At 48.8% G+C, this 17,365-nt stretch overlaps 1 protein-coding gene and 1 long non-coding RNA gene across 21 annotated transcripts in view; both read right to left on the bottom strand.

Moving 5' to 3' along the window:
• The window catches only part of SMAD3 (SMAD family member 3), a 126,926-nt gene that overhangs the window by 49,174 nt on the left and 60,387 nt on the right, over positions 1 to 17,365 (bottom strand). The window contains exon 1 of one of the 20 annotated variants that reach the window (XM_055536794.1): positions 16,300 to 16,703. The exons of the other annotated variants lie outside the window; for them this stretch is intronic. The gene's annotated coding sequence lies outside the window, so the exon portion shown is untranslated. Of the gene's footprint in view, positions 1 to 16,299; positions 16,704 to 17,365 lie in introns of those variants that run through there. 20 annotated transcript variants of the gene reach the window in all.
• LOC129620940 (uncharacterized) overlaps positions 2,698 to 17,365 on the bottom strand; it is a 48,545-nt gene continuing 33,877 nt past the window's right edge. The window contains exon 2 of the long non-coding RNA XR_008698935.1: positions 2,698 to 2,912. This is a non-coding gene — a long non-coding RNA (uncharacterized LOC129620940). The remainder of the gene's footprint in view (positions 2,913 to 17,365) is intronic.

Here is a 17,365-nt window from a genome sequence, read left to right as displayed (position 1 = left end):
GACTGACACTGGGGGCAAGAAGGGAGGGGCACATTAATGAAGTGAGAGACAGAGGGTCGCCATGCCCGGAGGACAGACCTTCCAACCTGGGGGTGATACGTCCCCAAAAGTTCTGCAGAAAGACCGACTTCATTGCCAGCCCAGCCCCGGGGTTGAGTATTTCTAGTATAACTCTACACAAACCATGGAGGCTCTGCAAATGTTCACAGATGGTGATGAATTCCTACTTCTGGCCAAGTGCATAGGGAAAAACCCCAGTTCTTAAACATTTGAATGCTGATAGTCCTGAAACAATGCGGGGGGCGGGGGGAGATACGAAGAAGAATGAACACACACACACACACACACACACAGGAAATTAAAAATGGAATAGTTTAGCATCATGGATAAGAGAACAGTGAAAGTCAACTGTCCGGTCCGGGACTGGGTTCCTCCTAGCCCAGGTGTGTGTCTGCGAGCAAGTTACTTAAGCTCTCTGGGCCTTAGTTGCCTCAAACCATCCTGGAGGCAGGTAGTATCACCCCCAATTTAAAACTCAAGGTGCAGGAGACCAGAATATGTGAGCAACATTTCACAGCATCAAGAACTGACCCTCCCAGAGCTTGCCCCCACCTGCACCTCCCCTCAGCCCCAGGTGAACCGCATGTTTTCATCACAGTTGAACTGGCTTTTCTGGGGCACCTGGCCCCTTGTTCAGCTGCCAGAGTACAAATAAGCTAGTACCTGCTGGAAGCCCATCAGAAATAAGAATCACAAACCAGAAAAAAAGCATTAAGTAGAGACTGTCGAACAGAGTGAAGTTAACTCATAGGGAAAAACAAATATCACATATTCACGCATATATGTATGAGACCTAGAAAATGGTATAGATGATCTTATTTGCAAAACAGAAATAGAGACACAGATGTAGAGAACGAACGTATGGACACCAAGCAGGGAAAGGAGGTAGAGGGGTTGAACTGGGAGATTGGGATTGACATACGTACACTATTAAAACTATGTATAAAATGGATAACTAGTGAGAGTCTCCTGCACGCTCAGGGAACTCAACTCAGTGCTCTGTGGTGATCTAAATGGAGAGGAAATCCAAAAAAGTGGGGATATATGTACACATAGAGCTGATTCACTCTGCTGTAGAGCAGAAACCAACGCAAGACGGTAAAGAAACTACACTCCAATAAAAATTAAAAAAACAAAAAAAGAGTTTAAGGTCCAGGAATCTGGTGGGTAAGCAGGAGGCAGCCGCAAGGTATTAGATTTTTTGGATAATCAAAGACAAACTTAGGGGTCCTCTAACCCAGTTCAGTTCACTCGCTCAGTCGTGTCCGACTCTTTGAGACACCATGGACTGCAGCACACCAGGCTTCCCTGTCCATCATCAACTCCCAGAGCTCACCCAAACTCATGTCCATCAAGTCGGTAATGCCATTCAACCATCTCATCCTCTGTTGTCCCCTTCTTCTCCCGCCTTCAATCTTTCCCAGCATTAGGGTCTTTTCAAATGAGTCAGTTCTTCTCATCAGGTGACCAAAGTATTGGAGTTTCAGCTTCAGCATCAGTCCTTCCAATGAATATTCAGGACTGATTTCCTTTAGGATGGACTGGTTGGATCTCCTTGCAGTCCAAGGGACTCTCAAGGGTCTTCTCCAACACCACAGTTCAAAAGCATCAGTCTTTGGCACTCAGCTTTCTAGTCCAACTCTCATGTCCATACATGACTACTGGAAAAACCATAGCTTTGACTAGACTTTTATTACTTTGTTGGCAAAGTAATGTCTCTGCTTTTCAATGTGCTGTCTAGGTTGGTCATAGCTTTTCTTCCAAGAAGTAATCATCTTTTAATTTCATGGCTGCAGTCACCATCTGCAGTGATTCTGGAGCCCCCAAAATAAAGTCTCTCAGTGTTTTCATTATTTCCCCATCTATTTGCCATGAAGTGATGGGACCAGATGCCATGATCTTAGTTTTCTGAATGTTGAGCTTTAAGCCAACTTTTTCACTCTCCTCTTCACTTTCATCAAGAGGCTCTTTAATTCTTCTTTGCTTTCTGCCATAAGGGTGGTGTCATCTGCATATCTGAGGTTATTGATATTTTTTCTGGTAATCTTGATTTCAGCTTGTGCTTCATCCAGCCTGGCATTTCTCATGATGTACTCTGCATATAAGTTACATACGCTGGGTGACAATATACAACCTTGACATACTCCTTTTCCGATTTAGAACCAGTCTGTTGTTCATGCCCAGTTCTCCTCTAACCCAACAGCCTCAGATACAGCACTACATTCAAAAGTTCTGCCAAACACAGGGCTGAATGCAGCCTGTTCCTCTGTGATTTCTGCCTCCTGCTCTTAGAACAAAATTCAGGGACCCTGCAGAACAAGTGTCCTTGGCTGGGCACTCTCTGCTCCAGGTCGTCATGCCCACGTCTTTCCTCAGATGAAGACAATCTCCTAGGGACTTTTGCGTTAAGCTGACATCCAATGAGCTGTCCAGGGCCTGAGAGTTGGGCCCCAGGTTCTCCATCCACATCCCTTCTTGAATTTCCCCCAATGCATCCATCCTGGTTATAATCTCAGGGGAGAGGCAGGGACGCGTAACAGTGCACGATATAAAGAACTTATCAGCATGAGTAGGACAGCTGTCTCAAAACATTAAACCCAAAACACAGCATAACAGAGAAAGCGCTTTGAACATAACAGGTGCTCAATAAATATTTATTGTGCAAATGAATGCTCCATTGAAGTCAAGGCAAGCGCCTCTCTCCTCTTCACCACTTCATTCGTGGTCAATTTGGGCAACTTCCTGAGAAACTTCCCGCTGCCGGAATCCAGAGACACAGAAGAAAGCCACCAATTAATTGGTCTGGGCCGGAGGTTGAAAACAGGCAGCAGCCCACAGATGTTGTGCTTGGCCTACACAGAGATTTTTAAATTTTTAAGTTAGTTGCCAACTTTTCAAAGCTGGGAGATTTCATATGTAAATCTAGATTTTTGGCCTCTCTTGGAAAAAAAAAATCAGAAGATCTGGCAACCCCTGGCTGATGCCATGTCACCGATGCCTCTTTAGATGAGAAATGAATCCTCAAGTGCCACTCTGTCTTGACACCAGGCCCCAGCCTCCCACCTTCTGCCTGTCCCCGGGAGCATCTGAGCCTGCAACTCTTGCCTGTTCTTCCAATGTGGGAAGCACTGCTTCATATAAAACAAAATGGAGCCTGAAGGGCCAAGGGACATTTGTAGGACAACCACACAACGTTCGCTTGGGACAGTCTAATTCACACTGCCCTCGTGTCATTAGTAAATGCATCTCCTTTCACTCGCAGAGTCCCAGTTTGAGTAGCAAATTGTATGGCTACCCGGAGCCTCTGCCAGCTCTAGACCTGCCTGGATCAACCCACAAATTCAATACCCAAAGCCTGAGATGGAGAATCCCTTGATCTCTCTACAGTTTCCCATCCTGAAGATGTCAGACTTCTAGAGGGGTTCACTCCACAAAGAAGGCCTTCCAACAGCCTGCAGAGCCTCGTGGTGGCTTTCTCGAAGCCGTGGCAGTGGCCAGCCTTGGAGGATCTGCAACACTGAATGCCAGGGAAGGCTGGGGAGGTGTGGCCTGGACTACACTTGGGGCAGGCAGAGACAAAGAGAAAAGAGAACAGAGAAGGGAGTTTAATAACAACCCCACCTCTGGGTACCATTTCTCTTGCTTGAAATCACAGGGAGAACTAAGGCTACCTTATTTTCAGTGGAGACTAGGGAAGAAGAGAAAATGGCAGCCTTGATGGTGAGACAAGTCATCAAAGGTCATCAATTTGTATTTATTGTCTCTTCTGTAATCTTCTACCCTCTTGGATCAAACATGTTGACTTGTTGGGGCCAGGAGCCTGGCTTCCACCCACGCTGACAAAAAAACAGACTTACTGAACCTTTAATTGGGTGAGGCTGGGTCAGGGTTTAAAAAAAAAAATCTAGTTATCCAACATTTGGGGGGCCTTTAGTATAGCCAAGGGAGGTACCTTGCTTCAGACGGGATGCTTTGCGAAGACACAGCGATAGGAAGGCAAGCAGGTGAGCCTCTTTTCATACTGAACAGCAACACCCAGCCAGCCCCAGGCCCCAGGCTGCAACATTCTTAAGTATTTCCTAATACCCCTCCAATCCAGCCTCGGTGGAGAGGGAAGCTTTGCATTTAACCCTGAAATCAAAGTATTCCCTTTCCAATCTTTAAAGGGTTAAAGGCCAGGGAGGGAATGATTTCCGAGGGAGGAGGGCAGCAGAACGGCTCCCTCTCCCTAATACAAATTCTGGCAAGGGCAGACAGTGCGCAAAGGGGAAAGGCAAGGCCGGAAATCAAGCACTGCTGTCTTGACATTTTATCCGAAAACCTGACGTAACTGGATCTCACAAGGCATCTGAGGCTTATTTTTTTCCCTCCCTAATGTGAGCAAACAGAAGAAAATCGGGTTCTGAAAATCCTTAAGGTCCATGTGAACTTAAGTCCCTCACCCTCTTCTTTTCCAAAGTGGGCGCATTACAGAGGAATCATGGCCGCCAAAATCTGTTTTTAAGTTTTCTTAGGTCACTTGCCTCGGAGATACCCAAGCACATTTCATTGAGCAACACAGAGCTAACAGAATGCACAATCTACGTGGAAATGGGTTCCCAGGATTTCAGTCTCTAAAATTTTGTAAACAGACACAGGGAAGGGCCTTGGCTTTGACGTGGGCAGGGAATCAGCTACAGTTGCTTAAACACTGATCAAATTCTACAAAGAGGACAAAGAAAACATCCAAAGAAATGGTATTTTGTTTTCCCTGATCAAGTTAGCCAGCAGCCTGGGTTGGGAGGGTTAACGGGATGGAGTTGTAACATCTTGTAGGGCGGGGAAGAGTTGAAGGGTATTTATAAATTCTCCGCTGGCCTTTCGCCAGGGCTGCTTTTATTGATCTAATCAAACACAAATGATGATGCCTGACATGACTTGTATATACAAATGGCCATCTGAAAACAGTCACAGACCTAATTGAAGGAGACGGCAGGAAATCAAAGGAGGGCTGGATGGAGGAAGAGAAATACCCAGACCCACAGAGCAGCATTCCAGCTGCCCAGAGAGGCAGAGCAGGGGCTTTTCCTTTGAGGGGAGGGAGATGTTTACTCTCACTGAGGAGTTCGGCTCCCCTGCCTGCCACTGTCCCAGGGAGCAACTCAGAGCAGCCATGGCTGGAAAGAACGAATAGCTACCCTCGCCAGCAGGCTCCCCGCAAGCTCCGCCACAATGGCAGCTCAGCCCTGATGTCATGTGGCGGAGCCAGGGCTCAGGGACTGGAACCCAGCCGAGGGTCATGAGCAATGCTGCTGTTTCTGTCATGCAGGGGGTTTCCTGCAGGAACTGTGGCTTCCTGACAGTTGGAGCATCTACAACCCCACCCAGAGAAGGATAAAGCTGGAAGACTTCTAACAGCCTTCCAGCAAGCAACCCTGTGGAAGGACAGGGAGACCAGCCCACAGAGGAGGCTTAGAGGGGACTTGTCCCGGGGTGCGGTGCCTGACCCCCATCTACTGTGCTTCCCAGCATACCAGCCTGGAGCTGCCCCATCCGAGCAGGCAATAGGCGCTGGTGAACTTGGGAGGTCACAGAGCAGAAGGTGAGGAACGTGGAAAGACAACACTGCCCTTCCTAGGAGAAGTCTGATCCCTAAGAGCTTGCATGTTCTCTGCTGCCAAGAGGAAAGCTTTAGTGATATCCAGAAAGGAGAAACCAAGAGCGAGAGTCATAGTTTGTAAGTTTGTTTCAAACTCTTCAAGAAAGAAGACTTTTGGACCCATCACTCCAATTCCCACAGGCACTCTGACCAAATGACCACGAAAAATTAGACAGAAATAATAAATCCCAAAGAGCTGACTCACTGGAAAAGACCCTGATGCTGGGAAAGACTGAAGGCAGAAGGAGAAGGGGGTGACAGAGGATGAGATGGTTGGATGGCATCACCGACTCAATGGACACGAGTTTGGACAAACTCTGAGAGATATGAAGGACAGAGAAGCCTAGTGGGCTGCAGTCCATGGGTTTGCAAAGAGTTGGACATGACTTAGCAACTGAACAACATAATCAATCCCAAATAAAACTGGTAATGGCTATCATCACAAACACGTTAATTTGCTGAAGATAAAAAGTAAATTGGCAACATCGAAAAACTGCAAAAATCAACCCAGGAGAAAAAATAGGCTCCAGAGTAAAAAGTTCAGCACAAAATAAAACTGGAAGCAGTGAAAACTATAGGCAATGAAAGTCATTGATAAAAACTGATGGACAAAAAATCTAATAATTCAGATATGCAAAGGAAAACTGGACTTGGCGGCAATAATGGCACAAAAGAAAATTCCAAAATGGCAGAAGCTAAAATCAGTACCAAACAAAGGGAAGCAAGCAAACAAAACTGAAGCAAGTTTTGTTATAAATTGCACAAAGAGCAGCAGATGCTAATGAAAGTAATTTGTTTAAAAACACAAACAAGGAAGAAGTCAAGAACAGTTTATAACACACAGAAAACGGCCGAGGTATTAAAACGACTCACGTCCAGTTTAAAGTGCTAAAATGAAAAACGTCCAAGACGTTTTCAGGAAAGATGGTCAAAGGTCCAGCCATTGTCTGTGGCTACCTCCCCGTTTCCCTGAAGAGAAAGAGGGACCTCTCCCCTTTGCTGGATGCTTTGTCATCGTGCCTGGATCAGGGCCAGGATCCGTGAAGGATCAGACTTCAGCATAAAGAGCAGATATGATAGAAAGACATCTTCAGCCACCAGGAGATGGCTCTCCATTCCCAATCAGGTCACTGACCTGACCTAGGGCAGGTGACTGCTTCTCTCACCTTGGGACACAGACCCTATTGTAAGTGGAGGATGGACCATTACTCACTAGGAAACCCTGAGTCCATGGTGCTGGCCCTACTTGGGGGACCCAGTGACTTCCAATTTTCTACCCTTGTAGGGGTGGGTAAAAGACAGAGAAGGACACAATTCTATGGGTGGGGGTGGTCAAATGAGCAGAGCAATGGGCAATTTTCATCTTTCCTTCTCTGTATGTTCTGAATTCTCTACAATAAGTATACATTACAGTTGTGATGGGGGGGGGGGGTGGTTGGTGAGAGGAAGCATTAAAGAAAAAAGTCAAAAAAACCTACTCTAATAATAGACTCCAGAATGTATTTACTCACATGAAAGGTCCAGATGACCCTGGGAGCTCCAGATGGCACAAGTTCGAATTTATTTGCAATTAAGCATGGAGGCAGGGTCAAGTTTTAAATCCAAGGCAAAGGATTTGTAATTTTGGAATTTAATATAAATAACGATTCGGGGGCGGGCAGACTTGCTCTCTCTGTGAAGCGGTTTCCCTCGCCTTAGGTATTCAGTCTTCTTCTTCCAAATGCTGATCTTTTGGTGGTTCAAACACATTCCAACCGAGTTACTCGGCTTTACAAACAAAACACTACAAAGTCCTGGCTGGGAAGGACACACACCAAATTCACCAGAGTAAACACCTGTGAGAAGGAGAAGGGAGAATAGGAGCGGGGTGGGCTAACAGGAAGCCTTTAGCAGAGTAGCTTTAGGGTTTTGTTTTTGTTTTTTAATAAAGAAATAAGACATTACAGGTATCTGAAGTAAACATGGAAAAATATCAACACTCGTTATATCCAGTGGAAGGTTCATAAGCAAGATATAGTATATCTGTAGCTTGTATGTTTCCAATTTTTGTATCATGAAAACACACTCACAAAACCCCAACAACAATAGACCACGGCAAGGAATCACCTCTGGTCACTTGGAGAAGATGTCTGGATCAGCACAGAGCCAGCTGAAAAAATCAAAGTCCTCTGGTATGTAAATACTTAGCAAATTCTTGGCCTGAGAGTATATACACAACATATTAACTTGTCTCTGCCTTCTAAAATTTTTGTTATCATAGGAGAAAAAAATTTTTGTTTTCTTTTTTAAACAAATGGGTGTAAGGGAAAATGAAAACTATTATTGAGAGATGGTCTACTTGGTGTCTGGTACTTTGCAAGAAGTCTGGGGTATCAGCTCATCTAAGGTTTAACAACAAAGAAAGCTATTGTGACCCCTTCCTTTCAAGAGGAGGAAACTGAACTTCTGAGGGGCCAATCACTGGTCCAAGGTCAGGCATTCAGCAAGGAGAGTGGAGAAAGGCAGGCTGGGCTCAGGGGTAAGAGATATTCACAGGGCCCCATCTTTCTTACCCTAAGTTGGGGTTATTCTCTGTGGAGTCCCCCTCTCTCCCCTACCAACTTACGTGTCACCCTCACAGGGTCAGAGCCCAGATCACCAAGCCATGGGACAAGGAACCTTTCCCAAACACAGCCCTTCCCTGCTGTCTTGTCTCTGCAGCTCCACAACGGTGCCAGCTCCATCCCCGGCATCTCCCCACACTCACGCTCCTAGGACAGCGCCACCTTCTGGGGACACATCTTCCCCAGGGCGACACTGGGAGGTTCTAAAGGGCAGATGGCTCGGAAGGCTCATCTACCATCACCTCTTTAAACCTCAGGGTCCTCCTCTGTAAAATAAAGAATCATGGCTCCATCTCACATGATCACTCTGATGGCTGGGTGCAAGAACACACCTACGGCTCTTAGAACGGGACCTGGCAAGGTCATGGACAAATATTTATCATCAACACAATGGTCCTTAACAACTCCAGGTAAATAGTTTCTCTCGGCACCTAGATTTGAGATTCTTTGAGAGCAGGAGTCGTGCCTTTTGTGTTCTCACAGCCCCCACAGTACCCTACAGGTGTCAGGGGAGGAGAGGAAGCCCGAGAGGCTGGGGCGGGGTTGAGCGCCCGCCCAGGAAAGAGCTGGGCACCTTGAAGGAAGGGTCCCTTCCACCCTTTAAGACATCCAGTTAGTAAGGGAAACAACAAAGAGACAGGGAACTCTCACAAGTGGCTTTTCTTAGAGCTGCTCTGTCGATTCGGGGTCTGCATGTGTAAGGAACACACACATGTGAGGGAGTGGGACCAGGGGAGGTGACATCACAGGGCTTCACTTCAAACAGGTCAGGGGGACAGCATTCACAAAGTCTCTGGTGACTCAGGGACATCTCAAAGCCCCAGTTCAGGGACTTCCCTGGTGCTCCAGCAGCCAAGACTCCATGCTCCAGATGCAGGGGGCCCGGGTTCGACCCCCTGGTTGGGAAACAAGATCCTACATGCTACAAATAAAGAGTTTGAATGCTGCAACTAAAGAAGTAAAAAGGTCCCACGTGTCACAATGAAGGCAGAAGATCCCATGTGCCATAACTAAGAACAGGCACAGCCGAAAAAAAAGCCCCAGTTCATCCAAGCTTAGGGAGGCGCAGGAAGAGGTCCTGCTACAAACTTCGAAACCCTGACACACATTCCCTGCTAATTAAACCACAGGCTGACTTCACTCCCAGAGCAGCAGATTCTAACGTGTAGGGCTGGGACTTGGCCTGGGGTGAGCTCGGGGGAATAACCAGGCTCCTTCAAGGGAGAGAGAAACCACTGTGTTCCCCCTTGAAGCAGCATGGCATGCAGTATGCAGCAGCAATCTGACCCAAGTGCACGAACAGGGTGGCCCTGGATGGAGGGTTCCCTTCCCTCTACTCTAACAAGGTGCCGCGTTAGATGAGAGCCCAGATCAGGTGCACAGGAGGCTGAAGCACACGCTCCCAGGAGGCGGAGGCAGCGGCGGCCAGAGCACTGGTGTCCAGGCTCTGGTCTCAGCGCTGGCGTTCCCGGCTGTGTGACCTCAAGCAAGTCTCTCACCATCCCTGAGTCTCTCAGTTGCCTCATTCAGAAAATAGAAGGTTAGAACAGATCATCCCAATGATCCCTGCCAGTTTTAAAGTTGTTGGAAACGGCTCTCTTCTGGGGAATATGTTTTGCTCTCCCAAATTCAGACTTGAGTGAAAACCAGAGCAAGTCCTGGTTGTCACACCCATCCCTCCCAACACCACTCCCCACCCCCCCACCCCGCCCCAAAACACACACACCCATCTGCTTCTGCTAGTTTTGTATGTTTGTCCCTGAAAGTCCTTCTAACTCTCTTCTAATTTTCTAATTTGTACTTAATCACAAGGAACTGCACTTACATTTGGTATGGGGTTCACAAATGGAAAATACTAATGACTTTGTAAATTAATTTCAGATTTGGCTCCATAATTTCTGGCTGTAAGATTCCACTTTGTTTTCCTTCTCATTGTTTTTAGAGGCAAATGGAAATGCAGCCCACCCCTCCAAAAGTACATTAAAATTCCAATTAAGTTTTCATGGGGAAAAAAAAAAAACTAACAGCAACATAATATTGGCATCTGGGGCAAACAAGCTGGAGTGTGGAAGATGGCAGCTATAAGCCTGGAAGCGTTCAAATGGGCTGAATGTGACATGGGATTTCTCCTGCAAGAAGATAAGAGGTCTGGGAGGGCTGTCCCTAATCCCACCAGCAGCTCAGCAAAGGCCACTTCATTCACCCTTCCATGAAGTCAGACTGTCGAAGGGCCTGCCTGGAGGGAGGCAAAGACCTTAGGGCAGGGTAGCTATGATCTCTGCTACTTGGGCTGGGCTGTTAAGTCTTGTCCTGGGTGTGACACTGGACTGGGCCATCAACAAGCTGCACAGCATTTAAATGGGAGGGACCAGAGGGTGAGGAAGTTTAAAACATAGGTCAGAGAAGGAACAGACGAGGAAGCTGATGATACTCTGCAGAGAGAAGTCCCAGGGGACACAGCAGAAGGTCCCCCAGGCCAGAAGACTCACTGATAGGCTATTCTCAGGTGCGGTGAAAGTTACAGGGAGGCTGACTTTTGCCCAAATCAAGGTGGACTTCATTGGAAGGAGAGAAAATAAAAGGGCTGTCTTGGAGTAATGATTTTGGAAAAGGAAATGGCAACCCACAAGTATTCTTGCCTGAAGAATCCTAGGGACAGAGGAGCCTGGTGGGCTGCCATCTATGGGGTTGCACAGAGTCAGACACGACTGAAGCAACTTAGCATGCATGCATGCATTGGAGAAGGAAATGGCAACCCACTCCAGTGTTCTTGCCTGGAGAATCCCAGGGACAGAGGAGCCTGGTGGGCTGCTATCTATGGGGTCGCACAGAGTCGGACACAACTGAAGTGACTTAGCAGCAGCAGAGTAATGACTGGAGGGGGTCAGCAGCTGGTTAAGGATTTTTAAAAAGCCCGTCTGACATTGAAGGCACACGCTTCCGGGTTACTCTATACTGTTACTTTATTCACACAGACCTTCTGCAAGGGCCACCACTCAGGCCTCTTGGTGTAACCACCAACCTCCATATAGTCACTGGGGCTTTGCCCCGTGTTCACACAGCAGGTAAATGCAGGTGCAGGGACCTGAGCTGGGCTCTCCCCTGGCTTCTTCCCCCCTGCATCCCTCCTGCTCCAGCACTGATCCCCTCTGCATTGCCTGTGGGGGGGCATGCAGATTCCTGGGGGCTAAACGCCATGCCATGCGGTGTAAATGTTCCTTGACTGTCTATCTCAGGAAAGGGTAGATGGTGAGGTGGTTCCTCTCCAAGCCCCCTGGCAGGGGCAGTGGGGAGACAGACATTCACATATCAAGTGGTTTAATCCTCAGGATTCACTTGCCGAGAGGTACTGTGAGGCTCACGCTGGGGCTCCTAGCCTGGGAATGTGCTGCTCAGACAGGGAAGGAGACCCATGCTCAAGTGTCTCTGATGTAAAGTCTTTATGGCTGGTGTCTCTAGGACTCGGCTCCTCCAGCCCCTCCCTACAAAGTGAACAGTTGGCTCAACACCTTCCAGTCTTCCACATCTCTCAAGTATGGAACCTCTCAGACGGCCAGCAGTGTGGACCAGGCTCCCTGCAGCTCGGTGGTGCTCCAGGAGGACCACACTCTGAAGTTGCCGGTCATCAGGAGGGAAGAGGGCAGACAGGAGGGACAAAGGCCTGCTCTGGTGGGGCTCTCACACACTGCACCTCTCGTGTAATACAGCTTTCTTAGCCAGGCAGACTCTGAAAGCAGCAGCATCTCCTTCTGCAGAGGATGGACTGGCTGTTTCTGCCCCAACTTTACAGCTGGTAAAACAGAAGACCAGACAAGGTGGCACAAGAAGGGACAGGGGAAGCTGGGCTTCACTTTGGGATCAGTCCTCACAGAGAGGCAGTGAGGTGTAGGGGCTGAATCGGGGCTCCGGAGAGACCAGCCGGGATTGAAATCCCAGCTCCTCCCGAGGTGTAGGACCTCAGAAAGTGCCGTGTCTCTGCGTCTCAGTGGCCTTCTCTTCCCATCAGCACTGGGAGGAATCCCTGAGAATGATGGTGACCACGCCTGGCACACAGCAGACATCGGCCACTACTCAACATCTGGTAGCTTTGTGATTGCTCTCAGATAGAAAACAAGACACTGCACACCAGACCCAAGAAATCTGGAAACACAGCTCAATGCCCAGCATATAGGAGCTCAATGACTGCCTGCTGGCTAGACAGACGGGCAGACAGAAAGTCAAACACACAAAACCCAAACCCCTCAGTTCTGAGGGCCTGTGTCCTCCATTCAGTAGCCATCCCGCAGGCGATCTCTCCTCTTGGATCCTCAGCTCACCGCACTGTGAAATGGGATAACTCAGTACTTCAGAGGATCGCCGTGGGGTCTAAACAGGCTGATGGGCTGGATCTTCCAGGGAAAAGGTAACACATAGTAATTCCAGCTTAGAGCACATACTCAATAAATATTTGCTGAGTGAGTGAGGGCATGAAGGCACACATGCATTCAAGAACTTGCCCAATCCCAGCCTCCCCAAATTCTTGGGGTTTCTCCAAGCAGAAAGTCTCAGCTGCTCGGAGCCTCTTGAAGTGCCCGACATTCCCAGGTGGCAGCAGGAGCAGGGCCCAGCGTGCTGGCCTCTACAGTGACTGCCCATCACAGGCTCCCCACCCCCCAGCCTCCACTATCACCAGCCCCATCCCCCACTGGTTTAAGAACCTGGGATTAGAAGGAATGTGTTTTACACACACATCACCTAACAAAGCAGCCCCAGACCTTCTGAACCTTGTCCCGAAGCCCTCGTTGAACAGGTCAGCCATGGCGCCCCTTTTGTGCCCTGTAGATTTCTTTGAGCACTTGGCCTGACTGCTATGCCGTGTGCAGATTTTCTTTCTCTATACAGAGGGAAACAGACAGGTGAATGGATGGCTCTGGAATCAGCAAGCCCTGGTCCAAATTCCAACTCCAGCTCTGACTGAGCATTGAGTAAGTTGCTTGGCCTCTCTGGGCCTCTGCTACTTCCTGTGTAAAAATACATGCTATCCATCTACCACTCAAAGTCCAACAGAACCACAAGGGTTGAGTGTCTAGGACAGCGCCGGGGCACAGCAGACGCTCACCAAATTCAAGTGTCTCCTGCTCCCAGTGGAGAGGAGACCCGAGCGCTAGCTCCACTCTGCTCCTCACTGGCTGTCACAGTGAGTCCCAGGCCCTGTGAGCACAAATCTCCCCTCCAACATGCAGATGCTGGGACTTCCCTGGGGGTCCAGAGGCTAAGACTCCACACTCCCAATGCAGGGGACCCGGGTTCAATTGCTGGTCGGGGAACTAAATCCTGCATGCTGCAACCAAAGAATCCGTGTGCCACAACAAAGACCATAATTAAATAAATTAAGTAAATATTCCTTTTTCTAAGTGCAGATTCTATTAGTTGACCAAACAAATCCCTGAGCTGTGCTGTCCAGTATGGCAACCACCAGCCATACATACCTATATACACTAGCCATGTGGCCAGCCAGGAGTGACAGGTAATGTGAGTGGAGAAAACAAGCTAACTTCAAACATTTAGTATGATCTTTTTAAAGGATGTAAAATGTCTCATTAAAAATGTTTATATTGAGTACATGTTGAAATGTTAATGCTTCTGGATACACTGTATTAAATAAAGTATATTATTTAAATGAATTTCACCTTTTCTCCTTTCATGTCTTAACATGGCTAATAGATTTCAAACCCCATCTGTGGCGTGTACTCTACTGCTATCAGAGCACTGCCCCAGGGTTCTAAGCAATCAGGAGTTAGTGCTGTGGGCACTAGTCTCCCCCTACATAGCCTCCAATTTCTTCTGGACCCCCGTTAGTGCTTTCTTTTCCCCAGAGCACTTAACACTGTAGTGTTCAAGGTGCGGACCGAAATGCTCTTAGGGACCTGATGAATAAAGTCTTAAGATTTCAGACAAGATCAGTCACTGTGCACCAGGAACCATGTCGGTGGGTAAAAATACACACCAGCTCATTTAATCCTTACAGGAACCCCATTTCACAGACAACAAAACTGAAGCTCAAAAACATTGAGCGCTTTGCCCAGCGCTACTAGATGGTCAGGGACAACAGCCGGGACCCAAGGCCAGGCAGGCCCCACTCGTTGTCCCAGTGGCATCCCTCTCCACACACATCCTGGAAAAGCTCCAGCCTCACAGTGCTCCGCCTTCCACCCCGTGCTCTGCCTCCCATCCCCACCACCTAAGGATTTCCCAGCAAGTCAGAAATGACACACCACCGAGTGAGTCCACGTACAACCCTACCTGCATTTGGCCTGGGCGGGGTTAGCTCAGAATGAATCACCTTCTAAAAGGGGTGAGTGATAGGCAAGGTAGATTCTAGCTTATTGCCTCTGAACTTCCTGGCCAGGGTGCAGGTGGGAGCCTGGGAACAAGGAACTGGTGAGCAGTACAGGGCCTGATGAAGTTGTTTTGCTTTTTCAGAGGAACTCATTAGCAAGGCTGAACAGCCCCAAGTTTCATAAACTCAACCCCATTAAAAATCGCCTCCCCGGGACTTCCCTGGTGGTCTGGTGGTTAAGACTTCACCTTCAAAGGCAGGGGGTGTAGGTTTGATCCCTGGTCACAGAACTAAAATTCCACATGCCGCCTGGCCAAAAAACAAAAACAGAAGCGATGCTGTAACAAATTCAGGGCTTCCCTGGGGGCTCACTCGGTGGTGGAGAATACATCTGCCAACATAGGAGACCCAGGCTCGATCCCTGGTCCAGGAGGATTCCACATTCCTCGGAGCAACTAGAGCCACGCACCACAGCTGCTGCCCCTGTGCTCTAGAGCTTGGGAGCCATAACTACTGAGCCCACGTGCCGCAACCACTGACGCCCTCACGCCACAGAGCCTGTGCTCTGCAACAAGTCCGCACATCACGACGAGAGAGGACCCCCACGTGCTGCAACTAGACAAAGGCCCGAGCAGCACTGAAGACCCAGCACAGTCAAAAATAAAATAAATGAATAAAAATTTTTAAATCGTAACGAATTCAACAAAGACTTTAAAAAAAAAAAAATCACCTCCCTGCCACTCCCAGGTCACCTGTCCTCTGGGCTCTGGCTGTCCACCTCAGCCCTACATATGATGTTTCTTTGGCATCAGGGATCAGGGGGAAGGCTCAGGCTGATCATAAGCATGGTTTGTTAGATGTGTATGTGAGGAGATGGAGGCAGAAACAAGGCAAAGGGACAGCTTTAAAGGTGCAGAAGCTACAGTCCTGTCTCTGAATGAACTCACGCAACAGGGTACAAAGAACCTGAAAAATAAAGGACAATGCAAGAAATACCCAGCAAGCAAGTACTGTTAGCAAAGGGGAGGAAGCAGACGGAGGATGAGCCAACAGGCCGCTCCATGTCTAAACCATCCGAGCTCAAGGGCAGAAGTGGTTTGCAGGTGGCAGGGAAAGATCAGGGTGGGCCTGGCAGTTTGGGAGGGCTTCATGGAGGAGGACGTGCCTGCAGGAGGAGCAGGGCTCAGACAGGCCTGGAGGACATGCCAATGGTTGGCTGTGTCAAACCTGACACTTAGCCTTTCAACCTCTCGGTTTCCTTTTTTTTAAAGGGGGAAGGGGTAACAGGCAGAGAGGGAGGAGACAGAGAAAAAACAAAACGCCTGGGAGACAGTTCATATCCGACCTCAGACAGGGCAAATATTTACTCACCCATTCACGAACCTGGCTCTGGGGAGCACCCTCAGGGGTGCTCTGGGTTTATGCTGGTGTCTGGTCTTGATGTGAGGCCTGAGGCGGCCAGTGTTTAGCCAATGGCACAGAGTCCAGCCCTGCACCTTGTCTGTCTGCGAGCTCAACGGACAGCATTCGATGGCAGCGGAAAAACTGACCGCCACAATGACCCCACTGCTCACGCCAAGACACACAGGAGCCACAGGGCAAGCTGCCCTCTGTTGAATGCCCACCTCCCACAGGGCCGTCCTGAGTGTGTGGGCCTGTGTGGGGAGGGCTTGTCTTACTCTCACCAGGGAGCTGGAGGGGAGGCTGATGGCCCCTCATTCCAAGGATGAGGATGCCAAGGCTCGGCAAGGCCACATGATTTCCACTGAAGGCAAACCTGAACCCGTCCAGTCAGACCATCGCCTGAGCTCTCCCACGCCGGCCCTGCAGCTGAGAAAAACTGTCAAATACTTACTGAGAACCTACTGTGTGCCATGCACTGTCCAGGACAAACAGGGAAGGAGCCTGTTCCCTGGGAGCTGGTGTACCATGAGAGGAGACTGGCGCAAACACAGAACACAAAATTAAGATGAGTTCAGTAGTGATAGCAGAGAAGGCAATGGCAAGCCACTCTAGTACTCTTGCCTGGAAAATCCCATGGACGGAGGAGCCTGGTAGGCTGCAGTCCATGGGGTTGCTAGAGTCGGATACGACTGAGCGACTTCACTTTGACTCTTTACTTTCACACATTGGAGAAGGAAATGGCAACCCACTCCAGTGTTCTTGCCTGGAGAATCCCAGGGACGGGGGAGCCTGGTGGGCTGCCGTCTATGGGGTCACACAGAGTCGGACACGACTGAAGTGACTTAGCAGCAGCAGCAGCAGCAGCGGTGATAGAGGCTCATTGTCTGAGGAGGTGCGAGGTTAAGTGGGCTGAGCCCCTGGACCACGTTAGAGCAAAGATTCGTAAGAATCACCAGGAAGCATGTTTCAGTACAAGTTCCCAGAGCACACCCCAGGGCTTTCACTACAAGTCTAGGAAGCGACCAGCAAATCCACATCTTTAGGAGCTGGCCAGGAGCCTGGAGGCCCCGGATTCCCAGCAGCCTGGGGCCTGGGCACAGTGCTCTGGCCGTGTTCCACTCTCCATGACGGGTTACAACTCCCCCCTCAGTCCGTCATCCATAAAGTGAGCATCATTCTTTTCCATGATGGTTTCTCACTGGATATTGAATCCAGTTCACCGTGCTATACAGTAGAGCCTTGTTGCTTACGCATTCTATATACAATGGATTGCACCTACGAACCCCAAATAATGGAAAACAATGTGAAAAATTTATATATGTATTGCTATAACTGAATGAC

This window comes from Bubalus kerabau, chromosome 10, assembly GCF_029407905.1.
Source record: "Bubalus kerabau isolate K-KA32 ecotype Philippines breed swamp buffalo chromosome 10, PCC_UOA_SB_1v2, whole genome shotgun sequence".
NCBI lineage: Eukaryota > Metazoa > Chordata > Mammalia > Artiodactyla > Bovidae > Bubalus > Bubalus kerabau.
Note: the sequence above shows the minus strand (reverse complement) of the source record. Positions and strands in the feature narration are given on the sequence as shown.